The sequence below is a fragment of the Pseudorca crassidens genome, chromosome 15, assembly GCF_039906515.1.
Source record: "Pseudorca crassidens isolate mPseCra1 chromosome 15, mPseCra1.hap1, whole genome shotgun sequence".
Classification (NCBI taxonomy): domain Eukaryota; kingdom Metazoa; phylum Chordata; class Mammalia; order Artiodactyla; family Delphinidae; genus Pseudorca; species Pseudorca crassidens.
Window position 1 is genome coordinate 32,419,035 of NC_090310.1, and position 15,178 is coordinate 32,434,212.

Consider the following 15,178-nt stretch of genomic DNA (forward strand, 5'->3'; position numbering starts at 1 on the left):
TGAAGAATCAAAAGAGGAATCCCATAGAATTGCAGACAGTGGGACCAAGGGCTCCAGTCTGGTGATGACAAATGGCAGCATGGTTACCTGCCAAGGCCATCTTGCCTGTGTCCTTGGCAGACATTATTAATCAATCCTTATTTCCCTTTGAACTCAGATTACAAAACCCTCCTTAAAAGTGTACCTCAAAATCCTGGAGCCACAGCATGGGGGAGAGAATGCTTTAGAATCAGTAAAATCTGGGTTGAAACTCAACCTCTGCAATTATGGGATGCATAACCTTGGGCAAGACAATCCACATCTCTTTCCTCATCTAATCCCTCCCGGACAGAGCTCACATGATAATTAAGTAAAATTAAGGTACGTAAACTTCTACCTCAGACAATGCTGATGGGAATGTAAAGTGACACAACCACTTTGGAAGATAGGAAAGTTCTTTAAAAGCTAAACCTAAGTTTATCATCTGTCCTAGCAAGTCTACTCCTAATATGTACTCAAGAGAAATGAGAACATATATCCATATTAAAACTCACATGGGAATGTTCCTAGCGGCATTATTTATAATGGCCAGAACTTGTCCATCAACTGATGGCTTGATAAAGAGGATGTGGTCTATCCATATAATGGAATATTATTTAAAAATAAAAAAGAACAAAACGCAGAGACATAACACAACATAGATGAAACTCAAAATCATTATGTTCACTAAAAAAAGCTAGATCCAAAGCACTATTGTGTGATCCCATCTATATACAAGGCAAGAAAAGGCAAATTATAGACAGAAAATTGATTCCTGGTTGCCTGGGGCTGGGGGTGGGAACAATGATTAACTGAAAAAGAGGTTCAGGCAGTATTTTAGGGTGTTGGAGAGGTTATACGATTGTAACATGGAAACAACCTAAATGTCCATCAACAGATGAATGGATGAAGAAGATGTGGTGCCTATACACACAGTGGAATATTACTCAGCCATAAAAAAGAATGAACTAATGCCATTTGCAGCAACATGGGTAGACCTAGAGATTACCATACTAAGTGAAGTAAGTCAGACAGAGAAAGACAAATATCATATGATATCACTTATATGTGGAATCTAAAAAAAAGATACAAATGAACTTATTTACAAAACAGAAATAGATTCACGGACATAGAAAACAAACATATGGTTACCAAAGGGGAAAGCAGGGGGAAGGATAGATAAGCATTGTATTAACAGATACACATTACTATATACAAAATGGATAAACAACAAGGACCTAATGTATAGCACAGGGAACTATATGCAATATCTTGTAATAGCATAATGGAAAAGAATCTGGAAAAGTATATCTATCTATCTATTTAACTGAATCACTTTGCTGTACACCTGGAACACTGTAAATCAACTATACTTTTAAAAAAATATTGTGGTTATGGTTTCACAGCTCTGTAAGTTCATTAAAAATCACTGGACACAAAATAAGTGAATTTTTAATTAGATAACTAATATCTCAGTGAAGCTATTAAAAAAGATATGTCAAGTTTTTGCACGGAACTTGGGCCTACAGAATACATGCAAAATTGTTATTCCAACTCCCTTCTTTCCAAAAGTCTTCTCAGACCATTCCTTTCATCCTACATGAACTGTTACTTCTACAGAGCTCTGTAGTCATTCCTTCTTGGCAATGAAAACCAACTTGCCTCATGGCATTGCTTGCTGTTTGATATTATATAATTTAATTTTGGGTATACATCTTTTAATACTCCATAAAAAGACTATAAACTTCCTCAGGGATATGGATAATCTCTTACGTATTTTCATATCTTCCTCATCGGCAGCTGGCCCTCAGCTTGGCCCCTAGTACAAAATCCAAATTCCACTATTTTATTAACGGATTATTAACTTCAACCTTAAAAAAAAATGAATTTCTTGCCAACTGTGATTTCTGATTGGGAAAAGGAAGTAATAACAAGAATGGCTACTTTCAAGGGTGAATATATTTTAGAAAACAGAGCTGCATAAAAGCAAGATCAATTTAGAGACGCTGATTCAGGCTCAGCGTGGCTAATTAATTTACACTGCCATGATCACTGCAGACACATCTAAATTTTAGATTATTTTTATCTTGGCAAAGAAGCTCTTACCCAAGCCAGCCTCTCGTTGCTACACGTTTAACAAAATAGACATTAAAGGAATTGGAGGGAAAAAAAATTAAAGCTACCATACGTTTTTTTCTTTTTATGACAAATTGATGTCTTTTAAAACAATCCAAACAGTAGCATTTTATGCAAGAACAACACTTAAGTCAATTAAATTAATTGATGTGTGTGTTAAGAGCAGCCAATGCATTCAATGTCTTTCATCTAAACAGGAAAAAGAAGTTGCAATGGCTTTACAAAATCTCACATGTGAAGGTTGAGCTGAGCTCACAAAGTGCTGCTCAAACTTTAATACGAGTTTAAGCAAACACTGAAGATAATGCTTCAGAATTTTTGTTCTACAAAGAAAGGAAGATAAGTGTAACCTAGACAACAGCTATTTTGCCTATCGGCATCCTCTTCCTCTTGTTCTTCTGGTGGGACCTCAATTTTCTTTTAGCAGCATCCCCCTTCTTGTTGCAAGAATGTAATGATTATCTGGATACCCTTCACCTACATTTACAACTGTTAATATTTTAACATTTCAGTATCGTCTTTCTCTCACTCTTACTTTCTCAGTGCATGTGTGTACACACACACGTATATGTGTATGCATGGGTGTGTCTGGATACATACATTTTTTCTGCATCGTTTGAGAGTAAGTCATAGCTGTCATGATCCTTTGTTACCAATTTTCCTCATGTATCTTCTAAGAATGAGGACTATCTGCTATGGAACCATAGTAGGATTATCAAGTTCAAGGACTTTACATGTTGATACAATATAATTAGCTAAGATAGAGTCCATATTTAAATTTAGAAAATTATCCTCAAAACGTACCTTACAGCATTTTTCATCCAGGATACAACCCAGGGTCACACACTGCATTTAGCTGTCATGTTAGTGGCAGACCTCCAACGAAGTATTCAGAAAAAGGCAAACATAATGTTTCTCTACTGGAGGAGGATCTAGTAATATAAATCATGGGGGTAATACTGAGTTATTAGCCAGGAGAGGCTAGTAATCATGGGAAGCTGTCTCTTCTCTGTGAGAGTTCCAAAGGTTTCATTCACTGTGGCAGCTCAGACAGCCACAGCTAGATGATCTCTTCTTGACCCAAGCAGGAGTTAACATAGTAACTTTAACTCCGTAGAGTCCTAGGCCAGCAAGACAGCCTTCTAGTAAGTGGCAAAGGAGACTCCTACAAAAACAAGGCCACTTTTGCAAAACTGCAAAACATGACAAAGTTGACTTTTATTCTCTGGCTTCCCTTTTCTACGCATTTTCCATTTCCCCTGATATTTGCTCAACTACATAATCCTTTCTTCCTGCTGTTAAAAGGTAGATGTGGCCTAATTCGTAAAGATATATGCACCCCAATGTCTATAACAGCACTATTTACAACAGTCAAGACATGGAAGTAACCTAAATGTCCATCGACAGAGGAATGAATAAAGGAGAAGTGGTATATATATATATATATATATACACACACACACACACACACACACACATACACACACAATGGAATATTACTCAGCCACAAAAAAGAATGAAATAATGCCATTTGCAGCAACATGGATGGACTTAGAGATGATCATATTAAGTGAAGTAAGCCAGAGAGAGAAAAACAAATACCATATGATATCACTTATAGGTGGAATCTTTAAACAAATGATACAAATGAACTTAACTACAAAACAGAAATAGACTCACAGACCTGGAAAACAAACTAATGGTTACCAAAGGGGATAATGGGGGTGGGGGGATAAACTAGGAGTTTGGTGTTAACAGATACATACTACTATATATAAAATAGGTAATCAACAAGGACCTACTGCATAGCACAGGGAACTCTACTCAATATCCCGTAATAACGTATAATGGAAAAGAATCTGAAAAAGAACATATATATACATACATATATATATATATATACACACACACACACATACACACATATATATGTATAACTGAATCACTTTCTGTACACTTGAAACACAGCTTTGTAAATTATCTGTACTGCAATTTTTTTAAATTAAACATTTTTCATATTAAAAAAAGGTAGAGGTGGCCATCCTCATCTCCATATGAATCAGTAGCATCCACTTCAATAAAGATTCATGGAAGGGCCTGTGATGCCTCTGGGAAGAAGAGGTGAAGCCAAGTGCCAACATGTGCTTCAGGAACTTATCCTCCCAAAAGGATTTGCAAGACAGGCATCTGGGAAGAAGATGCATCCTTAATGGGATTTCAGACCCATCTCTATCTGGGTGTCAGGGGGAGTCTCTGCAAGAAGGCCATGCCAATGCCTTTCAAAACAGCCTGCAGATGGCTTTTGCCCTCTCTACAAATATTCTGCAGTCATTAATTTTGGTCTTCTGGTAGATAACATGGTCTCTCCATCGCATGCCTTCTTTCTCCAACACTAAAGTTTCCTCTCCTGCCTTCCTACCATTTTGGAGTCAGAGTCTGGATACTCCCATGAACATAAATAAACAAAACAAAATGAATGACAAACAGATGAAGCACATATTAAAATTCTGGCAATGCCTATTTGTCTACCCATTTTGGTCCACTCTGCACAGTGAATCTCCAGTCCTCGGTCCTAGAAAACATACAGTCAGGCTTCTGCATGGCCAGAGATGATTTCACAAAAAAAGGTCCTCTGGAAGTCACTTTGACCTAGAAGATTGCCCCGAGACTTCTGCTCAGAGTTTAATCACTTTTGCATTTGTCACAATTATAATAAGCCTTCACAATCTGGTTTTACACTGGGAAGCAGATGAAAAGCCACAAATTGGAAGAAGAAAAAGAATTCCTTGGAACTTGATAACAAGAAGGGAAATCAGATGCCAGCTTTAAGGGAGGGAGGAAAGCAAAAAATCTTAAAACTCACATGAAAAGCAGACACCATAGGTCAAAAAGCTGAGAGCATCAGGGGGCATTTACTGCAAGGACAAAACTGCTTCTCCACTTGAGCATCAACCCCAGAGCATCTTTTGTCATATCACACTTAAATGAAGAATGTGCCAGACATTTGGCCTTGAATCATTACAGAAAAGTTATATTGTGTTGGGTCAACTTTGCTTAAGGAAGCAGAGGGGAAAATGAAATGTTTATTTTAAATGCTTCTGTAAAAAAAAAAAAAAAGAAAACTAAACTAAAAGCAAAGAGCTTGGGCGTTTAAGGGGGCAAACTTAAGTTACTTGGAAATTAATTTTTGTGGAATGGTACATTCCCTTGCATTGCCTGATAAATGAGTTATCAAGACAGAAGAAGCCATAAGTGGCTAGATGCTCTCATGGAAAGAAGGGAAACTTACCCTTAGAGGAAATGAGAATTTTAGGATAGTGTTGCAAGCCTTTTCCTGCCATTGAGACATCTTCCCCTGTTGCTCTAAAACTTCTGAAGTTAAAATTGAAAAAAAATTACCAACATTGGCATCAACTGCCCGATGGGGGACATTTGCCATCGCTGGCATGACCGTCAAATTTATTCTGGTCCCAGACTAAGAGCAACGTCAAAGGAAAGATTTGTCAGCCCTGCTCATCCTAGAGAGGTGGGTACAAAAAGTCTGGCACCCACGGATTGATCCTGGGGATCACACTTCAGCTCTGAGGCTAGAATGTTTGTCAGGCATCCTTTTTATCCATCTCCAGCTAATGAGTTTTTAAGGTGCAGGGCCTTGGAGGCTATTTTAATGTTGATTAGGGAATTCTTCAGCTCCCTCTCTCAGATACACTGGTCAAAGTCTTAGGGTCACATAAGACATAGAAATATCAGAAAGAGGCAGAGCAAAAATAAATCTGTCTCTGTCTCTGTCCCTGACTCTGTTTCTCTCTCTCTCTCTCTCTCTCTCTTACATAAAACATATTAGGATATTACCAACATGAAACAAATGCAATGAGATGGGTAATACTATTCTGATTTTGACAAGTGAGAAAAAAGGAGAAAGCAAAAGGATTTCTTACTCTCCTTATCTACCCCGCCCCCCAAATCAAACAAGCAAAAACCCAAAAAATCTAGTGAATAGAAATGATATGCAAATCCATTACTGCCTAACGTCAAGCCAGAATTTTTTTCACTACACGATGTGCATTAAGAATAAGTCCAAATAAAGACACAGTCAAAAACTGGAAAGAAAGCACACAAGGGGCAAGTCAGATTATCAGCTGCATATTCAGAGGCGGTCCATGAACTGATGGCAGCATCTCCATCAGGCAGCAAAGCCCAGGAGGAGCATCACAACCTCATTCCTAGCAGTATCTCAGCCTAGATGTGAGAGGCTCTATCTGGATGCTTTCTTACTATCTCATTCCTTTCTTTGGTGCTACAGTCTAGCAAGGCTTCCCTCTGGGCTGGACTTACCTCCTTAAGTGGATCAAGTCTAATTTCTCTTAATAAAGCAATAGTGATGACATCACCTTGACTAAACCATTAATTTTTGAGTCTCAGTAGCTGACTACAGCCTGACCAAGTACTTCACACACATCATCACTTTTTATCCTCAAGGTATCCATTGGGTTATTGGGAGGATTAAAGGAGATAAATGCTTTGTAAACTGAAAAGCACAAAGGCCGTATTAACCAATGTCATTCTCGTGGCTGTTATTATTTACCTAAATCTGGCTCCTAAACGTGAAAGGCCTAATTTCTCTTTTCTCAAAAGTCCTGCCAATTTTTTCTCTTACCTACCTCCCAAGTCTACCCTCTTTGCCATTACCATGGCCACTCACCTCACCAAGAGTCTTGTCCAGGGACTTCCCTGGTTGCGCAGTGGTTAGAATCCGCCTGCCAATGCAGGGGACACGGGTTTGAGCCCTGGTCCAGGAAGATCACACACGCCGCAGAGCAACTAAGCCCATGTGTCACAGCTACTGAGCCTGCGCTCTAGAGCCCGTGAGCCAAAACCACTGAAGCCCGCGCGCCTAGAAACCGTGCTCCGCAACAAGAGAAGCCACCGCAATGAGAAGCCCGCACACCACAACGAAGAGTAGCCCCTGCTCGCCACGACTAGAGAAAGCCTGCGTGCAGCAATGAAGACCCAACGCAGCCAAAAATAAAATAAATAAGCAAGTAAATAAATAAATTTATTGAAAAAAAAGAGTCTTGTCCATCTCACACCAGACTCCCTTCCAACTGATCTTCTTGCCTTCAGCCTCCCTCTGCCTCCATCTATTCCCCCACAGCAGCCAGATTTATTTTTTGACATGGAAATCTGATCTCACTTCCCTCCATGAATCCATGTGATGGATCATGAAAATCTACAAGATGCACCCAAACATCCACCGTGTTTTCTATAGAACCTTGCTCTTAACGTAACCCTACAGACTCACTGCATGTGGTTCCCCAATTTCCCAAGCAAGCCAGACTTGTTCAAAAGCCAGTGCTCTAGCCAAGCATGCTCTATATCTGAATCACCCAACCTTTTGTCGTCGAGCAGTTACACATCTATCCACAGTATACGATGAAGCTGGAATGCCATTCCTTCTGTGAGTTATGTTCTGGTATCACCTTCTGTGTCTGCCTCAATCACAGTGCAGTGAGTCATTCTTTTTTTTTTTAATTAATTAATTAATTTTATTTATGTTTTGCTGCATTGGGTCTTTGTTGCTGTGCGCAGGCTTTTTCTAGTTGCAGTGAGCAGGGGCTACTCTTCATAGTGGTGTGCGGGCTTCTCATTGCAGTGGCTTCTCTTGTTGTGGAGCACGGGCTCTAGGTGCACGGGCTTCAGTAGTTGTGGCACATGGGCTCAGTAGTTGTGGCTCGCGGGCTCTAGAGCGCAGGCTCAGTAGTTGTGGCGCACGGGCTTAGTTGCTCCGCAGCATGTGGGATCTTCCCGGACCAGTGATTGAACCCGTGTTCCCTGCATTGGCAGGTGGATTCTCTATCACTGTGCCACCAGGGAAGCTCACAGTGAGTCATTCTAAACTCGACGGCCTCACAGCAACTTGTGCGCTCTTTGATTACAAAATAATGATGACAATGATAATATAATTAACAATAAATAATAACTGCCGGTATTTTATTAAAACTCTTTTAAACTTTGTAAAGAGCTTTATGTAGAGTATCCCACACTCACGAGAATCCCATCATCCTTTTATCATAACTGTCCTCATTTTACAGATGCCTACTTTGGGCTCAGATAAGTTATTTAACTTTCCCAAGGGCACAGAGCTAGTGGTGGTGGAAGCCACAGACTCCCAGCACCTCCTGTAAACTCCAAGGTTACAGCCTTTATCCTCATCACTGATTTTCTCCCTTACCTCATCGTCCAGATCTGTGCTACCCAAAATGGTAGCCACTGGCCATATATGTCTGGTTACATTTAAAATTTAGGCAATTAAATAAAATGAAGCATTCAGGTCATCAGTTACATAAGCCCTATGTCAAGAGCTCCAGAGCTGTAGTGGGTAACGCAGATATAAACCATTGCCATAGTCAGAGAGTGTCCTATTGACAGCACTACCCCACACCATGAGCCTCTGAGAACAAGAACCTGGTCTCTCTATTACATTATCTCTAAAATTATCCCCTGCAGCTCAGTGAAGCTATGTATGGGGTACCAGACCCTTGTTATATTGACTAGATTTTCTCACACCTCGTCTGCAATGTAAATGATGTTTCTTTTGAGCAAAAGAGCAACGCTGGTATTCCATCTGTCAGTGCCCATCATTACCAGCACGTGGATGGCTCTTCTTAACCTTCATCCCAAGGCCAGGGAGAGGATTCAGTTCCTGAATCCCCAAAAGCACATCCTCAGTCGCATCATGGGTACATCGCGATAAGAGCTATCCAAACCCATGTCCTTAACCATTTCATGTGCTTGGTTCTGAATTCTAATGTGAAATTCCCAAACTCACAATCTGTCTTCTTTCTTTGCTGTTTGTGATTGGGATCTTTTCTTTGCTGATTAACATTCCATCAGTACCAAATCTCCTAGGAGTTCAATTGGTTTTAATGCTCCAGTTCCATCCTCCACCCCCTTGAACATTTCAAGGGTAAAATTTCCAATTATTATCATCACTTCTGGTATTAATAACAACAATGCTTGGCATTTTATTTACAAGCGGAATCTTTAACTTAGTCAGCTCTGGATCTGAATCCTGGCTCGACTGGCTTTGTAAACCTAAAGCAAAGTACTTCTCTGTGCCTCTATTTTTATTCTAGCTGTAAAATGGGAATTAATTATGTTCCTCACCTAAGAACGATGGTGAGACTAAAACAAGAAAATGCTTATCAGTTGCTCACAACACAGTGTATGATACACAGAAAGTGCTTCATTGAACTTTTAATCGCTATTACCGTGATATATTTTTATTTTGCCATGGGCAATGTTTTGGAAACTTTACATGTAGTGCCACCCTTTTTAACCTTTTCAAAGTCCTGATGAAGTTGGTATTAGTCCCTCGGCTTTTCAGATGAGGAAGAGGTTCAGAGCAATGAAGAGAATTGCTCCCCAGGTCTGATGAACCGCAGAACCAAAGATCACTCGGCACCACCACTCACTGTTCCCATTTACAAGACCAGCTCGAAACTCAGAACAGCCACTGTGGCTCAGGGCGTCTGCAGATAGTGGCTTGCTTGCCGAGAAAACGCCAGGCTCTCTGGAGCTTCTGTGATGCACATCCTTCTGCTAACTTTGGAGAATCCACCAGGGAGTTGTTAAACGGCAGGTCTTCCTGAAATGGGCTGAAAACCATTAGCAGAAAAGAGCATTCCATTCTCTGTTACCAGAGACCTTTAGAGGAACACTCTGGAAAGGAAACAAGAAGGTCCATATTGGGGAGTCATTCTCTCCTGGCAACTCAGAGCAGGTAAAAGCAAAACCACCACAACAAAAATCATAGTCATCTCTTCACCTTTAGACCCTTTATAGGAATGTTACCCAAACGGCCCTGAAACAATACAATATTTACTACTGGATAAAGGTTTTCCCTCCCAGGACTCCTGGAATTCATGATTCTAGTGATGCTGAGAATCTCCCATTGTCTAAAATCTGTACATTATGAGAAAACACGCTGCGAACCTGTGCTTCGTGCACCCTTCAAAGTATCTCTGCTTCTAGAAATTCATGTTGGGTTTGGCCTCAAGACATTCACATTGCTTTGTGCGTTGTGGAGAAATTTCAGTAGACTCTGCAGGTTAAAAAAAAAAGTACAGAATTTTCTGGGGAAAAAAAATCCAACTGTAACAGAACAGCTTGAGGAAGATAAAATTCTCTGCACATAGTTAAATATATATTTAAATTAAATCTATCTATGTATGTGTGTGTGTGTACACTAGACACACACACAGTCTTTTACCTGAAAGCATGCTGGTTCATTTCCATAAAAAACAAATTGGAGGTTGATGCTGATGACGGCAGTTGCACATTTTATTACTAATCAGTGACACCAGGGGCCTTATTACAAAATATCTCTAAAACATACGCAATTCTGTAATGGGACCCCCAGGGGCCAGGCCCACAAGGCGTGGACTCTGTTCTGCATCGGCCCGGCCACGTGTCTCCACGGTAACTAACGAAGGCAGTGTATGTGAGCAGTTCAGAACTGCTGGCATGCAGAAATCCTAAAGCCTGCCGACTTTATTTTTAGTCTGAGTGGTTAGATTTCACATTTCCTCAGCGTTTAGCTTGCTTCTGCTTCCTAACAAACCCCGCACGTACAGGCGCACTCCACCAGATGTCTACAGTTTATCATGCAAATATTACATAGAAGCGATAATCATTATTAACGAACATAATCACCCGAAGTCGGGAGGAATATCCTTCACTGCCAGTTTGCGTTCAGTCCCTTGTGTCCCAGCGTCAAAAGGGAAAAGAAGGAGAAGAAGAAGAAAAACTGTCAGCCATCAGACACCTACTTTAACAAAGAATAAAGCTCATGTCCTGCCGGGTGGCTGGTCTGCAATTTCTTTGTTTTGACGACCTTTTTTTCTCCCCAAGAACAGAATCTACAAAGTCCAAAGTTGCCAGGATAGGTCACTGATTATTCTTTGTCCGCAAGCTTGTAAAGATCTCTCTGGCCGGACCCCAGCCCATCTTCCAGCAGCAAAACCAGCAAGCCTTTTGGTTGTAAGCTGTAAATTGGGAGAAAAATCAAGCAACCGTCTTCTTGATTCCTCCTTCACCTTGTTCTTCTCTGTCTCAGCAGATGGTCCTTTGCAGTGTGGCCACCTCCTGCCCTTTTGTTTCTCTACAACAGAGGCCACAAACCTCTGCATCCCGCGGGATACGCCAGGCGCGCAAACAAGTTTAGCCCAGCGCGCATCGTGTTTAAAAAATAAGAGGAACTGCTGTCAACTTTTAAAAATCGGAGAGTTGCACATAAAAATCCAGATTGTCAGCTTCTTAATAAAAGAGAAAGAAAGAAAAGGCCAGCTGCATCACTGGGCCTGCATACCTGTTGCCTGCTGAGCGGGCTGAGAAGAACGGGAGCCGTCTTCTCTAAGTGGGACAAGCCTGTCTAGTGTTGCAGGGATCACTGCCTCTCTTCAAATGCTTCGCCAGGTTCACATCGCAGGTTTACCTGTTTGGATCCTTTTTTAAACCTGTGATCTTCACTTCCACCCTAACCTTAGAGCAAATAGATGTCTTCATTAGCCCTACTCCAGGTTCCTTCTTAAGGGAAATCTTAGGAGGATCTTAAGGGGAATTCTCCCTAACTTTTCCTCCTTCCCTCCCTCCCCTCCTTCCTTCCTTCATCTTTCCGTCCTTCCGTAATCCCTGAACACTTTCTATGCATGTAGCATGTTTCCAATCACTGAGAATGACCTAGAAAAAGGTCATGTGTCTTAATCATCTCAAGTATGTGGCAAGTTTCATTGTATGACCATCTTTCCCCATCAATAAATAGGGATGTGAAACTTGGCCCTTACTTCCAATGCCATAGTATCCTTGTCTGTTCAATGACCTTCAGAGTGGTGAATGTCAGATTGGATAATGCCTGTCAAAGACTTATCCCAGGGCTTGGCAAATAACCATGAACAGTTTTAGCAGGAAGGTCATCTGGCACAGCGGTTAAGAGCATGGACTATCGACTCAGGCAGAACTGGGACCAAATTCTGGCTCCCCTCACTTACTGGTTGTAACTTTGGCAACAAAGTATCTCTGAGCCTCAGTCTTCTCATCTGAAAAGTGGTTTAATAGGAGTTAGCCACATAGGGTTACAGGGAAGATTAGTGCGAGCTAGGAATTCATGGTGTGATCTTCTTACATGTCTGCATTAACAGTCCAATAATATTAAAGATGCTGCACTGTATATTTGATTATTTTATGATTGACAGAGAGTGGAAGAAATAGACATATATACTCAAGACCTTGGGAAAACTTGAGAGTAGAGGTCAACTATCTCCAGAGACTACCTGAAACTTGTATTGAGTTTTAAAAAGGGGGATAAACAATCTACACCTGTAATTAGTGTCTACGGACAAAGAAAATACGCAAGATTTTCTAACCTTGGGGGCATGGGAGAAGTATAGCAGCACAGTAGAGAGCTAAGATCCCATTCTGGGAAATACTGTCATGCAGAAAGGGGGGCTGGGCTAATTTAATTCACTTTTTCTAACTCTAGCCAAGATTTGGGTCTGAGAAAATATGAAGGGGTTGGAACTTTCTTTGGATAAATAGGCTCCATCACTTCCATCCAAAATTCTGCCTGCAACGTGTCCATCTTCTAGACTGAAATATTAGGTCAGGCAAGCCTTAGAGACTTCCCTCAAAGTTGCTCTCAATCCTTCAAGCCACACCTTTTGGTTTTACTTAAGGAGTCATTCATCACTCCTTCTTGTAGAAAATACTTCAGTGATGAAGGTGTAAATTTCCTCGCCATGAATCAACATATAGAATGTCCCCTCAAAAATGGGATGTTAGTGACACAGAATAGCATGGGGGCAAAAAAGCAGGGACTCTGGAACCAGATTTCCTGATGTTAAATCCAAACGCTATTACTTAACCAGCTGTGTGGGACAGATTACTTAGCACTTGGTACTCACTTTCCTCATCTGTAAAATGGGGTTAATAATGGTACCCACTTCATATGATAGTATTGATACTTAAGATTAAATGGGTTAATATACACAAAGTGCCTAGAATACACCTAAAGTGATCAGAGGAATCTCAATAAATGTTAGATGGTTTTTATTACTTCTGAAATAAGTAAAAATTCACTCGGGAAATAGGACAAGATGGTAGACAAGAAAACAATGCACTGATTGAACTGAGAGAGAAAGCTTTTATTTTATTTTATTTTTTCTGAGTTGAAGGAAGAACAGAAAGTTCTAGCACACACTTCTGTCTTAAACCAAGCTGGCATCTCGTTTTTGTCTTTCATGTCTGGAGCCTGAGTCTCCAAAGACAATTGCGAAGAGATTGTGTTTGACTGATCAGTCGAAAGCAGCCCCCTTGCTTGTCTTCTGAGGCTCTGAATTAAAACCTCCAGGCAGGATTCTGGGGAGGATAGAACCAGTGAGAGGGTGGGCGGCTACTCAGCACTGAGCGGGCTTTCATGGCACAGAAGCAGCCGAGATAAAAGAGCTCCTCCCAGCAGAGCGGAAATTAAAACAGGAAACATTTCATTAGGTCCAGTCCCAGGAAGGGAGCCCTGGGCAGGGAGGGAAAGCACGGAGGGTAACAGATGCCACAAGCCAGTCCTGGCAGCGATGGGGAAGCGGAGGCGTCCCGTGCAAGAAGACCTCTTATACTCTTACCCTGCTGGGGTTACCAGCACTCCAGGCACCATGAGGTCCCTTTGCTGCAGGAACAACAGGAAGTCAGCAGCTTCCAGAATTAGGCATTTAGGGCACATGGCCATCTGATCCCCACCTACCTGTTTTTTTTTTTTTTTTTTTGGTCTCTTCTTCCCTCTATATCTATTTTTCCCTGTTTCATGCACAAAGTCCACATGTGCTCTCATCCGTCTGGGCACTCACCATCATCAAACAGCTCTCCATTTCATCAGTCTCTAGAAAAGTTATTTCTTCTGCCTGAACCGCCTTTCCTCCGTCTCTGCCTGTCAGGATCCTATACATCCTTCAAAACCCACCTCAAAGATCATTTCTTCCAAAATGCCTTACAGCTTCAATCTCTGACCTGTCTAGAGTCACCCTTTCCTTGGACTTGGATTTTAGAACGCTTCAGTGGACCCAGTCATTTATGCATAGGTCAGAGTCCCACTCTGTTCCCCCACCACAGTTTATTAGGTAGGAGTAGGAGAATGTAATTCATCTTATTTCTCACATCAAATTGAATCAGAGGATGTTAGAGGTGAAAATGACCTTAGGCTTCCTTTAGTTCAGAGATGGCAAATTTACAGCCCATGAATACTGCTTCTTTCATCTGAGCTCACGGCAGACACCATGAATCATTCAGAGCACTCTTTACTTCTGCAGAACCTGATATCAGAATCCTTATCAACACTGTGTTCCAGGCAGTCCCAATCACCATATTTGATTTGATGTGCCACCTCTGAACTAATTTAGTCCAGGTAAAAAATAAAGTGTTCTATGTCTAAGAACCAGTCTTCCATCTTTAAATTCCCCAGTTTGTACCATGTGGGTATACCATGCTGCTTCCCCAAACAGTGCTTTAGACAGAATAGGACATATTATGGGTGTAGGTGTAAAATTAAATTCCAATTAAAAATAGAAAAGTTGTGAGAAAGCAAGATTTTCAAAGATTGGCTTTAGTTTGTTGTATGGAATATTAATATGTATAATGAAAGTACAGGATTCTTTCATCTAATTGGTCTAATTGGTCTCTTTAAGACAAGACTCTCATAGGCTTTAAATATTCTAATAGGCATCGTGACTTTTCAAGAGAAAAATACATGATTCAGAATTCCTCAAGTGCTCTAGCTCGTGGGGCTATTTGGACTAGGATCAAGGTCACAGAAATAGTGTGTGACAAAGCCTGCTTTGAGAAATGCTGATGAAAAGGAAAGAACACGGGTTTTTGAATCTGTCTTTGATTTGCATCCTGGCACTGTAACTCATGAGATGTGTGTGTGCACTTTCTAGTACCTTGAGGTCTACCTCATCTATGAAACAGGTGTAATAAC